The following is a 14,625-nucleotide window of genomic DNA, read 5'->3' as shown; positions in this document are numbered from 1 at the left end:
ATGCCTTCTCTCGGTCTGTTTTCCTCCTATGCCACTGAGGGGTGGAGGAAGCAAGCAGTTTTCAAAGTGCAGTGCCTAGGCCCCATGACCATCGGCAGAACCAGGGTGGCTGGAGCTGAGGCCCCAGCATTCCTGCTTCGTGCACGCTGCCCAAGTGAGTGTGTGAGAAGTGAAGACAGTGCAACACATTGGAGGGCACTGGAAGGTCCTGAGAGGCCTGCAGGGGTGTCATCAGACAGGCCCCTATCTGCATCCTCCAGGGGCTGCTCCACACGTAGCAAGCAGATCTGCACAAAGAGTCAACAAGCCTGTCCTTTTCCCCTGCAGACCCTCCCGTCATCCCCGCCCCCACCCTCACCCCTTCCCGCGGGCCAGAGGGCGTGGAGAAGGGGCGGCTTGGGCTTTGGGAGATTTTGTTTACGGTGCGCGTTTCACTTCTACAGGATCGCACAGCTGCGATCTTGCCTCATTGCAGTTGCTCAGCCCGAGGGGCGGCCTTCGCCCCGTTTGCTGATTTCCCAAGTTCCTCTTCAGGGCATGTGCTAGCCCTTTTGCGTTCCCGTGGCTGCGTGGAAGTGGACCGAGGCCCGGAGGGTGACTCAGAGGGGAAGCCCCTGCTCCGCGAGGCTCCCAGCGTCTCCCGGATTGCGTAAGGGCTATTTTGGAGAAGATTGCAGACATGGATGAATCACAGCCAGCACACATGGCTCCCGCTGGGGGAACCGTCCTTCCTCACGCTGCCGCAGTGGCAAGTGGCGCTTCTCAAAATGAATCAGCACTGCCTGCACCCCGGCTTTCCGTGGGAGGAGGATGAGGGTGCGAATCACACATTTCCGAAGTACTGGGGTGTGGCCACCGGGGCCTGGGAGCGGGAGTCGCAGGGCCCACGTCTTTGTTTCCTTAGTGACTCAAAGGGCCTCCCTCAGCCACCTGAACAGCCACCAGGAAACTGCCAAAGCTGGTTTGATCCTGGAACCCCAGCGCGTGCTCTGACTGAAGCCTGAATGACAGTCTGAGGAGGTGCCACTGCACCTAGCTGCTTTCCAAGGGCTGCTTATGGGGTTGGAATCCACTTCTTGTCTGGAGTCCGCGTGAGAAATTCCTGATGGTTAGCAGGCTCGGACCATACCTGCCAAGGAGAGGGGACACTCTTCCTGCTCCCTCAGCTCAGAGGCACGAGAGCAAACGGGGAGGTAGAGCTGGGTGGTGGTGGACAGCCATGAGGCTGTGCCGTTCGGGTTGAGTCCCAAATCCAACACGACGCCTGGGACAAGTCCTTGAGCCTAGCTGATCCTCCGATTCTCATTTATAACAGAAAGTAGTATCTGCCTGGTGACACTGTCATTAAGAACACAGAGGGTCTGCATGAGGCCTTGGTCCACGGCAGAGCAGGTGTTCACATCACTCTACTGCCCTGCGTCCTAGCATCCTCAGCAGTAGATGGGCCCCAAGGAGCAGTGCTTTCCTCTGAGAGGAAGGAATGGATGCACAATTGAAAGAAGGGTGCTAGGCAGGTGATGAGCATTCAGTGAGAGACCTTCTACAGATGAGCCAGTTAAATGAGGTTTGACTGTTGAGTGATCCTACTAGGATCCTTCAGCATCTTACACAGACTAACATCTTAAGCGAATGAGGCGTGGGATGGGCAAGGTTTGATTGGAGAGGGGAGAAGGGAACTAATACAAGAGCCCATAAAGTAGGGAGCCAGCAAGATACGTGTGTCTATCCCAGGACTGCAGGAGGACGCTGGGGCTATGGAGGAATGAGCCAGGAAGGCCCAGGCCACAGAGGGCTCCAATATTGTACTGCTGATGTCTAGAGGGGCAGTTTTAATCCATGGCTGCAAAGTCATTGACTAACCCCACTGACAGGCGTGTTCCATGTCTCTTTCCCTTGAGTTGAAACTGTACTCACTGATTGTCTTGGGAGCAAAAGAAGCAAGTGAGGGTATGATCTCTGACTTCCTAGTGTGGATCATGAAAACCCGTGGAGATTCTGCTTGATTCTCATGGGTTACTTGCTCTGGAGGGAGCCAGCCAGCAAGTAAAAAGTCCAATGCCTTAACACTGCCGTGATGGAGAGAAACATCCAGGCAACTATACACAAGCCAGCCTCAACTGCCAACCAACTCCTGCTGAGCCTGGCTGTGACTGAGCAGTGCTGGCTAGCTAGCCCCATGGAGCTGTCACCTCAGCGTGGCATTGACTCCAACCTGCCCAGTATTTCTCATGGACTTATGAACCAAATAACATGGTGCTTGTTTTGCACCATTGAGTGTTGGGACTAATTTATTTCATAACAAAATCAGCCAGAGCTTCTTGTACTTGGCCAACTCTTGGTGGATCCTGTTTATAGGTCAAACATTCAGAAAAATGACAACAACACTTCAGATGGGCTGTCCCTGGGCAACTGGAGAAGAAGAAAGGAAAGGAAATGGGTCTTATAGAATTGGAAATGATTTCAGAGAATGTTCAGCCTAAACTTTTCATTTGAGAAAGTGGGGGGAAACAAATCCCTCCCCCCCTTTTTTTAGAGAATTGAATTTTATTTAAAAGTCAATTTACAGAGAGGAGAGACACACAGAGAGAGGACCTTTCATCCGCTGGGTCACTCCCCAAGTGGCGGTAGTGGTTGGAGCTAAGTTGATCTGAAGCCAGGAGCTTCTTCTGGTCTTCCATGTGGGTACAGAGGCCCAAGGACCTATGACAGCCTCTGCTGATTTCTCAGCTTATAAACAGAAAGCTGAATTGGAAGTGGGGCAGCTGGGACACAAAGTAGTGTTCAAATGGGATGCCAGCACTGCAGGGTGAAGGATTACTCAATTGAGCCACTATGCTAGCTGGGACAAGCGACTTTCCCAAGGACACCAGGATTATATGGGGAAAATTCAGGACTGAGATTCAAGTTCCTATGTTTAGATTCCTATTTATAGTTGGAAAGATATAAGGCAATAGGGACTGTGGGTGGTTGGGAGGTTGAAGGCAATAGGGACAATGGGTGGTAGAGTGGTTGTTTCTGGTTTCACTAAGTTAAACCCCATCCTGGATTTTTCTGGGAGCGAGTCCTTGTGTAGCATGTCCTCCCTCTGCTTCCTCTCCAGGCCATTTGATTTTTGATGTAGCCAATGATTTAATCTGTGCTGAGGTCTCTACTGGTGCCTGGGTCCCCTGGCTCAGCAAGGGAGATATGTACCCTACCCTCAGAAGCTAGCCTGGTCTCCCCTTTGCACGCAGCAGCGCCATCTGTGAACTCCAGTTCTGTCATCTTTAATCCCACAATAGGACACCCCTTCTTTGTGCAATAATCCGGTGTGTAACTTGTCTCTGGAATCCAGGCTCCTCTAGGCCATGATTAGTGCCTGGTTTGTGGATGCCACTTCCAAATCACTTGGCTTAGCCCCTGACCCAGCTGCCCTGTCATTGTCAGCCAGTGACAACAAAGAGTGAGTGCATGGGGGTTGAGGGTGGGGGGACAGAGATGGCACAGAATTGGACAGAGGATCTTTGTTCCTTCAGCTGGGATTGTCAGTTTCTCATGTGACGTCATATTGACATGTGATGCTTTCTGGGTGTTGCTAGGCCTAGGTGTGTAGCTGTGGGCTTGAACACACTTACCCCTCATGTCTACCCTCTCTGCTAGGCAGGATTAAAACATCCAGGCAATTGACTGTGAATTGGGGCTAAGGACTTTGTTCAAGGGCACCCAGCTAGGAAATAGCAGGTTATGAGTTCAAACACAGACAGAATTACATGCCGATTCTTCTAACACTGAAAATTGTTAACCATTGGTTGGTTATGAAATTGGGTGGTAGGTCATGATTACCATATTATTTACTTAAAATTATATATTTAATTTATTTAAAAGGGATGAGTGAGGGGAAGAGTGCGTCCCTCCACTGTCCATGGTTGCCAGGGCTGGGCCAGAAAGAAGCCAGGAGCCAGAGACTCAGTCTGAATTTCCCAAGTGGGTGCTAGGAACCCAATTACTTGAGCCATCATCTGCTAACTTCTTGGAGGAAGCAGGAATTGGGAACAGAACTCAAATGCCTGCCCCCATGATCATCATTTTAAAAGTTATTTGAACAGAAAAGGAAATGTAAGAGTGCTATGCTGGGGAGGAATGGTGGCTGGGCTGGGAGATATAGTCACTAGTTTAGGAATGACAGTGATGAACTACTGGTATGAGATGACTGCGCTATTCTGCAGATGTGTACTGGTTGACTATCAGGCTGAATTTTATCTTTGAACCCAAACTGAATCCAACCAAGACCTGGGCATTCGGTGACAGCCTCCCTGAGGCCTCTACTGCTGCAGATTTCCTGTCACAATCTGTGTTTTCAGCTTGGCCTGGAAGAAGGGATGAGCAGGGGACTGTCCTTGTCATGAACATCCCTGGGGCAGGCCCTGTGGCTGGAGGGGGGTATGTTAGTTTCCTAAGGCCACCACAGAATTCTGTAGGGTGGAAGACCAAGGGCAGCCCACTGCTAAATGCTGGTGGCCTGCTAGAGGCATGTCCCATCTGCCTTCTTCTGCGCACACTGTTCTCTGGGCTTTACACCTTCTCTACCTGTGCATGTCTGTCTCTGTATTGACTTGTGTTTTTTATAAGCACATTGGTGATGTTGGATTGAGGCATTTCCTAATGACTCAATTTGATCATCTGCCAAGACCCTATCTTCAGATGAGGTCGCATTCACAACACTGTGTGTGTGTGTGTGTGTGTGTGTGTGTGTGTGTGTGACGGGTGGGAGAGAGAGAGAGAGGAGTGAGAGAGATTGAGAGAGAGAGAGAGAGAGAGAAAATGAGAGAGAGAGAGAGAGAGAGAGAGAGAGAGAGAGAGAGAGAGAGAGGAGCACCATTGTCCACTCACCATTTCACTCCAAAATGCCCACGACAGCCAGTGCTGGTTCCACAAGCCTGGAGCTCCATCCAGCTCTTTCATGTGGATGGCAGAGATTTAAGTACTTGGTCATCTTCTGCTGCCTCCCAGGACACATGAGCTGGAAGCTGGATCAGAAGCAGAGTAGCCAGGATTTGCATTCTGACATGGCATACGGGCTTCCCAAGTGACAGCTCAGTGACTGTGCAGCAAGGCTTGTTATTCCTTATGAACTTTGAGAATGAGAGATCAATTTGACTGCCCTTTGACCTTCTTTGATTAGAATTATGTAATTTGTTTCACGCCCCTCTCTTTCCCCTCTTCTTCCTCTCTCTCTCTCTCCTTTTGCCCCTCTGCTTCTTTCTTTTTTCTTAGAAACTGTTGTATCCAGATATTATCATGTACAGAAACTCAGTGGGTAAAACAGGTGAAGGCTGACCCACCTTGACTGAAGAGTGATAGGAACCCTTAAGTAATTGAAACACGTTTTGGAAACCACTGAGTAAACTTCTCTCAATGTCCTGTGGTTGAGATGTTCTGTGGATTTTTCACCCTGAATTTGGTTCAAGGACAGGCCTATACAGTCCTGCTTATTTGGGGGACAGTTCTGCTTGTGACTTGTTTTGGGCCTTGCCCAGAAAATGTACCCCCTTTGCTTTCATTCCTGAAGTTCTGGCTCAGATTGGGCTGGCTAAGGGTGCCAGATGGGGCCTTTGCCAAAGCATTTCTAGTTTGAATCAGAAGTGTGGATCCTTTCCATGTCCCTGTCCCTTGCTCTGGCTGCAGAAATGCAACTTGCATTGATGTAGAAAATCCAGTCTTGGTCTTTTTTGCATGGTATTGTAGAGTGTGTGAATACCAGATAGTAACTGAGCTGCCTTGCTCTGAATCTTGCTTCCTCTGGAGATGCAATGCTGGGGAGAAGCCTAGGAGAAGACTCTTGTTTCAAGTAATCCAGATCCTGTGTAGGAAGCCCTTGTGAGAGGTGCATTTTCAATTGACAACTCAACAAGAGCTGAGCTACCAACAGAGCTCAGCTGAGGAGCAGGACTGGTTTAAGTCTATCATATTTTCCTTGGGCTCTTGATTGGGTACTTGATTTGTCAGTTTCCCTTGCAGGAACAACCCTGATGTGACTGGGTGAGAAAGGACACCCATACTACTAGCACTTTCACATCTGTCTCCATTACTGACTTTTTAAAGGCTTTTATTTATTTATTTGAAAATCAGAGAGAGAGCGAGAGAGAAAGAGAGACCTATCCACTGGTTCACTTTCCAAATGTCTGCAAGGACCAGGGCTGAGCTAGGCCAAATTCAGAAGCTTCATCTGAGTCTCCCACATGAGTGGTAGAGGGCCAAGCACACGGCTACCTTTGCTGCTTTTCCCAGGCCATTAGCAGGGAACTGGGATGGAAATGGATCAGCCAGCACATATATCACCTATATGGGATGATGGCAACATGTAGCTGGGGATTTTACTCTTAACACCACAGTGCTGACCCTGTCACCGAGTTTGATGGATCAGGATGACATGCTGGGAACTGTCCCGTGGAGAAGGCCACATGGTGAAGCACTGAAGGCAGTGTCTGGCCAACAGTCAGCAAGGAACTGGGGCTCTCAGTTCAATAGCTCAGGTGACACTGAATTTTTTCAACAACCAACAAGGAAGCTTGGAAGGAGGTCCTACCCCAGTTGAATTTAGAGATGGCTGTGGTGTTGGCCATCATCAAGGTTGTATCTGTGACAGATCCTGACCCAGACGTTTCATCTAAACCATTCAAGATTCTTGACCCATAAAAACTGAGATTAAAAGAAAAAATGCTGCATTCCACTAAATTTTGGGCAATGACTAATGTAGGGCACATAGCCTTTAAAAATGCGATTTCTAATTAGCACATAATAATTATGCATATTTTGCATTATATTCAAACAAATTTGTTTGAGAGACACAGAGAAAGATGGCGCTGGAGCACTCTCTAACGACTCTGACGGTTGGGGCTTGGTTAGAGCCAAAGTTGGGAACTGAGAGAACTCAGTTCATGACTCTAATGTGGAAGACAGGGCTCCAACTACTGTGACCATCACCTGCTGCCTGCCACGTGGGATCACCGGTCTGCGTTAGTGGGAAGTTGAAGTCAGGAGTTGGAGGCTGGACTGGAATCCAAGTATCCCGCTGTGGGATATGGACACTGTAACCACCGTGTCAAACACCAACCCTATGTTTTTGCATTTTTGGCAAAAGGATAGAATGGAAGCAGTGAAGCTGCGTCACAGCTAGAGTGGTCATGAGGCAACAGGCACGAGGACCATTGTCTTGGTCTCATCTTGCTGTCCTAAAGTAGGAACATTACTGCCCATCGTTATGGGAGCTGGGAAGTCCAAGGCTAGCGTGGTGTCTGGTAATGGCATGGTCTCTGTTTTCAAGATGGCATCTTGTTGCTTTCCCTGTAGAAGAGCAAACATTGCTCACCTGGAGAAACAGACAGAAAAAAGGAGAACCTGTTTTCTCACCTGGCAGAAAGCTGAAGGCAAAAAAGAGGTCTATTCAGTTCTCGTCAACCCTTTTAATTGTCTATAAAAGCAGAGATTCCATGCCTAATCATCACCAAAATGTGCCATCTGTGAATGGCAGAGATAGAAATGAAATGCAAAGAAGAGAAAAAAATGAATAACCATCCATATTAAGTGTGGCAGGGCAGAAAGAGAATGGCCCTGACCACGTTTTTAAGCAGCCAGATCAATGAAGCAACTAACTCCAACCTCTAGATTTCTTGCATGAGAAAAACATATGCTTTCTTAAGTCTCTCTAGATTGGGGTCTGTCCCTTGTAGCCAAAAGCTTTCCTAAAAGTAAGTTGTTTTCCTTTGCTGAGTTTGCTGAGGTGCTGGATCTGTAAAAGGAGTGGGGGAGACTAGAGGATCCCTAAGGTCTCAGCTTACTGTGGACAAACTGATGGGCTGCTCTGGCTACACAGCCATTTGATGCTCTTTGGTCAAGTGCTGGCTCCCATTGGATCAGTTGTACATTGGGAGCTGCAGACTTCACGGTTGTTAAGTTGGAACCCCTAAAGACCACCTAGCATCATTTCTCCTTTAGACTGACCTTCAGTGACATAAGGTCTGCTAGGGCTCATGGCGTATGGGTTGGTCAACCTGAGCCAATACCAAGCCCTAAGCATAGCTTTGACTGCACTGGGCTTCAGTCAAAGTTGGCAGCCTTCTGTGTCACTTGGGAATCAGTTTGAAGCACTATTCCCACATGTAAAATATGTTAAATCCAAGTTGAAGATGTTTATTAAGTGTTGTGCACTTCCCTTTGTGGTGGGATGTTCAAGATACTGTAATATGACTCATACTTTGGAGGATGTGTCCTGGTCTTTCTCAGAAACCTTTAGAACTGATGTGAGAGGGCCTGGAGTCTTCACAAGGTTTATCCTCTGCCCTCCTGAGCGCTTGCATTTGTCAAGTCTTCCATGGTACTTACCACTTCTTACTCACTTACTGGTGAACAGGAAGTTATTTTAATGCAGCCAGTGGGGCTGGTATTGTGCCTACCAGTGTATTGCCTGCCATGCCGGTTGCCAAAATGGGTGCCAATTTGAGTCCCGGTTGCTCCACTTCCCATCCAGCTCCCTACTGACATACTTGAAAAGTCTCTGGAAGATAGCCTAAGTCCTTGGGCTTGTGCATCCACATGGGAGACTGGCTGAAGTTCCTGACTCCTGGCTTCAGTCACCCTGACTATTGTGATCTTTGGGAGTGTACCAGTGGATGAAAGTTCTCTCTCTCTGCCTCTGGAACACAGGCCAAAATAGCATTTTGGGTCCTCATATATCACCTTGGACCCTGTGTCAGTTGTGAAACGTTTTTGTGCCTTCCTTTCCCTCATGTGAGTTATTAGGGTAACAGCCTGTAGGTCACCTTGGCATGGTGGTACATGATTTTTTTTCCCTGGAGGTTTGATCTTTTCTTCAATCAACAGGTTCCATATCTGAAATTTGGCTAGGGAGCCTGATCTTTGGTTTATTTTGATTGCACAGATTAAGCAATTCCTCTACTGGCTGCCCATAGCTTATCCATCGGAATATTGTATTCTAATAGCCATCTCCATAACCATGTGTGGGTCAGGCCCTTGCTGGCTTGATGGCTTTGTTGCTCTTGACAGAATCTTCACTCCTTTGGCCTCTAATGATTCACCGCCATCTGGCAAGTGTCCATCTCTGATCCTGTCGTCTCCAGGACTATCAGTGCAGCCTATGAGACCCAGTGTTTTATGGCTCAGTGATGTCATGATCTGGCTCTAGTTGTGGGTCTGGCAGCCAGGAGGTGAAGGGGTGTTTGGGCTGGGGATGTGGGTGAGGAAAGCATGAATTTTCTTGCAACATAGAAGCTTCCACATCATCTTTAAGCTGGAAGAGAATGCTAGTATTTCTTAGGATGCCTGGATGATTCCACAGTTCAGAGAACTCTGAAGAACTAGGGCTTTCAAGATTTTGGAGTGCACCCATCCTAATGTCTTTACCCAATGTCTTGGGCCCCTTGTTTTCTATTTTTCCTTTTTAATTTAAAAATATTTATTTATTTTTATTTGATAGACAGATTTACAGAGAGAAGACACACAAATAGAGGTCTTTCATCTGCTGGTTCACTCCCCAAATGGCTGAAATTGCTGGAACTGAGCCAATCTGAAGCCAGAAGGTTATCTGGAGTTTCCACAAATGTGCAAGATCCCAAGACTTTGGGCTGTCCTCCACTGCTTTCCCATAAGCCATTAGCAAGGAGCTGGATGGGAAATGGAGCACCTGGGACTATAGCCAGTGTCCAAATGGGATGCTGGAATTGCAAGATAGAAGACTATCCCACTGAACTACCGCACTGGCCCCAGTCCCCACCCCCCAAATGTCTTTCTAATCAAAATTCTAACCTTGGCATAACAGCATTGTCCAACTTGAGACTATTCTGGTACTCTACTCCTTATCATTAGGATCTGGGCTTGATGCTAGACCTTTGCTGTCATAGGAAATAAAAATTCTTTGAATACTTCCAAACAGATCCTCTGATGTGGACAAATTGCTTTACATAAACAATTTCAGTGTCTTTTTTTTTCTTGGTACATTAATAGCACTCAGCAATTTATATTTACTGTCACTAAAAATAGTGCTTCATTCAAATCTCTCAAAAGTCCAAGATCCGCATCAGTTTATTTTCATCTCCAAAATTTCTCTCCATTCTCCAAATGCAAGGCTTTATATTGATACTATTACATCACCTCAGGAGTTACGCACTTTCTACTTCCAACCTCTTATTCCAAAGGATGATGTCAGCCAGTCAGGAGTGGGTGGTCCAGCTCCAAAATGCTAGTTTGTCTGCTTCTTTAAACCACTCCACTTCTGGTACCAATCTTAACCCAGATAGCTTGAGAAACAGAGAGCAGAAATATGGATTCAGGGTGTTTGCTGGGGAGTGTTGTAGGAACCACATCTGCAAGAGAATCAGGGCTCCAGGATTGGGCAGAGGGAGAAATTGATGCATTCGTAACAGAAGCCTCAGCCAATTGCACGGAGAAGTGTGAGGCTATGATGGCCTACAGAGTTAACAAAACCAAGGCCTCTGAGTTCTTACATTTGTTAGTGAAAGGGGAGATAGTTGGGGGTGTGGTCATGCCTTTCAGCAAATGGTGATTCCTTGACAAGCATTTGGCTTTGAGCCATTACAAACCAACGTTCCTGGAGGTTGAGCCAATAGGTGTTTTTATCCCTGGGTGGATCTGGGCAGGATACCATGGAATCCAGTACAGTGATGGTTCTCAAAGTGTACTTCCCCAAACTAGCAGCATCAGCATAAACTGGGAGCTTGCCAGAAAGGCAAGGTCTCAGACTTCAACTGAATCTACTAAGTCAGGAACTCTGGATGTAACATCTGGTCATCTATGTTTTAATCAACTTTCCCTGTTAGTTGGATGCAGCTAAATCTATGGGTTATCTAAAAAAATTCTTCTGTCTTTGATTAATTTCAATATATTTTCAGGGGTGTTTGTGGGAAGAAGTGTTTCTCTCTCTCTATATATATATATGCATATATATATATACACATATAAATACACACACACACACACACACACACACACACACACAATGATGTCTACCTACAAGTAACTGGCTTCCTTGACACGTTTTTTAAAAAGGTGCTTGCTTCTTAACAAGCCCATTTCTTTTTTTCTGTCTGTGTGAGATCTGGCCTGTTTCTCAAAGAAACTTCTAGTAGCTATCAGACAGTGTATGGATTCTGGGCAACTTAGGTTCCCAGCAATACCATTGTCTTTACTCAACTGAAATTTCAATTTCATTGGTTTCAGTTAACTGCAATTAACCATAGTCCCAAAATATTGAAAGCAAAATTCCAGAAGCAAATAATTCATATGTGTTAAGTTCCACATCATTTTGACTGGTGTGATAAGGTGATGCTATCGTGCTCCATCTAACCAAAGCCAGGACTCATCACTTTGTCCAACATGACTATACTGTACACCTGCTCACCAGTCACTTGGTAACCAGTAACCATGTCTGTTATCAAATAGAGTCTTTTGGCATTGTGGTGTCTGTGTTCAAGGAACCCTTATTCTTCTTAATAATGATCCCAGAGTGCTAGCAAGTTGGAGACACCAAAAGAAAGTCATGAGCTTCTCAGGTGAAAGTTCCTGACTAATAAGGAAAGAAAAAAATTGCATGCTGCAATTGCTAAAATCTGCAGTGGTATAAAACACTGAGAGAGAATGTATTTGCATAGCTTTTATCATAGTGATTATTGTATTCATTATTAGTTATCATTGATCTTTCACTATGACAAAATATAGATTCAACTTTGTTACAAATGTGTACCAGGCATGTAGGATTTTGTTTTTTTCATGGTTTCAGACCTTATCTGGAGGTCTTGAATATTTCCTGTGGACACCGTGGCACTAGGGCAGTCACAAAAATCCAAAGCTGCCCACTGGAAAGGGTGTGGATGCTTGTGCCCTGGCATCTCAATTCAGACTTGGTTCCTCTATCTCCTCTGCCTGTAGAAGTCAAGGATCTCTAAAGGAGGGGGTGATGTGTAGACAAAAAGCAAATCTCTTCGAGAAACTGCATTCACTTTGAGGGTCTTGTGCCTCAGTACCAGCTCTGTTGGTACCAGCCACCAGGGAACAAAGCTCTTGGGCTTGGTCCTCCCCATAGCTGGGTTGGTCCTCTAGCTACAAAGTGAGAAGGTTGTGAACCTCAGTAGATCATAAGTTCCTCCCTGGACCGGGAGCAACAGCTGTGTTGGTCACCCTGGTCTCTGCTGGGCATTTAGGCTTGAGGCCTCCAGTAGCGAAGAGTCTCTGGGCTCACTCCCGTCTGTATGAGGGGTTTGTGGAGCCCTCCCAGGCCTCAGCCTTCTGGGAATCTCTAATCCCACATCCTCTTCTTACTTTCCGAGCCAGCCACTCTGCCGCTCTTACTACCTGTGTACTTTGCATGGGGGGTGGGGGGTTTCTTTTCCAGAACTTTCTACCCTAGATCTTTGTATTGGCTCCTTCTTGTCCTTTGAGTCTCAGCTCCATGTTCCCTCCTCATAACTCTGCTAGATCACTACCTACACCCCTGCTTCAGTTTATATCACATCGGTGTATCTGTTTCCTGCCAAACACTTTTCACAACCTGGCCCTCTCTTGTTTCTAGTCTACTTGACTACTGTCTCGGCTGCCCACTGGCATGTATAGCTCTGTGGAGGTTGTAATCTTGAGTCCAGTCTTCATCAATATATTGCTCATAAAGGATGCTTGGTTAGGTGAGTGGCAGGAGCCCTGGCTCGCTTTGTCTCCCTATTTGTGCTGTCCCCTTTGGTTGTCATGGTTGAGAATGGGCTTGACAGACAGGCTGCTCCTCTTGCTGCCACGTTACTGGGGCTCATGTCACCCAGCCCTAGAAACCCGTGGCACAAGCCAGATAGGCTGGGCTTAGCCCATGGATGTCTACTACCTTGGTAACCTCCCCAGGCCTCTGAGATAAAGTAGACAGAGAAGAGTGAGAAGAGAGCAAGCAAGTTGCACTTGGATTTGCCCTCCAAGCCTACAAATAAACACAGAGCATCTGGTTTCGAATTTCACCAATGATGTGTCAGCAGAGCCTGGGTTACGCCAGCCTGGGTGGGTGGGGGGAGAGATATGCAGGGGGTTATGTCACCAGTGAGGTGTGGTGGTGTAACACTGGTGACAACACCAGGTAGGCCCGGATGTGTTGTCAACAAACGTGGGACAGGAGCTGGGCTGCTAGCTGGGGGGTGGGGGAAGTGTGGAGGTAACCTCCTGCAGAGGAAAGGGAAGCAGTGCCTTCCTGGGCATGTGTGCCAGGTGCTTTTGCATAAGAATTCCATGTGAATTCTCACACCTGCCAGGCGGGGCCCAGGGTGCCCACGTCACTGTTACCTGTGAGGAAATCCAGTCTGGGAATTGAAGTAACATGTCCAAGATTACTTGGCCTGGGTTTGCAGTGGGGATCATGCATTGCTCTGTCACAAGCGTAGTTTTGTTTTCTTCTGTGTGAGAGCCCTGGAGGTCATGGCAGTCCCCTACTTACTACCTTTGAGGTGGGTCAAGCCTCTTAACCTCTCTATCTTAGTTTTCTGTTTCAGATGAAGGTTTCCTTAGGTCCACTCATCCACTGGGGTGAGGCTTGCCTGACCAATGCCCTTAGAAGCTCTTAGAATATGCTTCAGCCCACTGTGCTCCAGGCTCATCTTTCTTCTTCATGGGCATAAGACATCTCAGGGAAGTGATGAGACTGAGAGGGAGGGAGATCAAGGTGGGAAATGATTGGGTCTAATAGAACGAAAACTGTCTTGGAACCCCCTGGGCATCCATTCCTCTCAGTATCTGCTCAGTCTATGAGTTGGTTCTTACTGTGGGTAGGCACCCAGGTTTCTCTGTCTTCCACTTTCCTAACTGTGTTGGCAGCAAGGGCAAGGTCAGGATGCAGGGGATGCAGTGCCAGTGGGAAAGGACACCTGCTACTGGCCAAGCCTTTGATATGGCACTTGAAGTGCCTCCTTGTCCCCACCCCATGACATGTCACATGATAGGATTCTTCCAGTGTGGTGATTCTGCAATGAGATCCTTTCTATGAAAGTGTCAAGTGTTGTTCAGACAAAAGGAAGACCCAATGCCATGCCTGTGACTGCCTGCTCCTCATCTCAGAAGGATGTTCTGGGGAAACTTGACAAGCAGACAGGAGACAGGGTCAGTAGGATGGAGGTTCAGGGGATGTCGGAGCTTGAGAGCTCTTAGAAGTCATCTAGCAAACAACCCTTAGGGGAGATGCGTAGGAGATGGGTTGGTGACCTCCAACCCCTGTGGCTGTGGGAGGCTCCCAAACCTACAGATTCTGGAGTTGACTCATGGGAAGTTTCCCAAAGGTCAGAGCTTGTTGTCAGCTTTCCTTTCTATTCACCTTCCCGTGGGCTGGAGAGGTTGCCCTCTGATGGATGGTTTTACTTCTTATTTCTCCCTGGGTCCTAATGCTGTCACTGGGTTAAGGGTCTGCAACTGCTGTGTCTTGAAACCCTCTTGACCCCATAACATGGGGGATTTCTTCTCATCCCAGCCCATTTGCCAACTTTCTAGACACGAGGGGATATCTTCCCATTCAATTCAATGTGGATGCTAAACTACTCACATTTGCTCCCATAATGCTACCCTCACTCTGATACCAATCATGAGCATCAGATC

The sequence above is a fragment of the Ochotona princeps genome, chromosome 9 (assembly GCF_030435755.1).
Source record: "Ochotona princeps isolate mOchPri1 chromosome 9, mOchPri1.hap1, whole genome shotgun sequence".
In the NCBI taxonomy this organism is placed as follows: Eukaryota; Metazoa; Chordata; class Mammalia; order Lagomorpha; family Ochotonidae; genus Ochotona; species Ochotona princeps.
Note: the sequence above shows the minus strand (reverse complement) of the source record.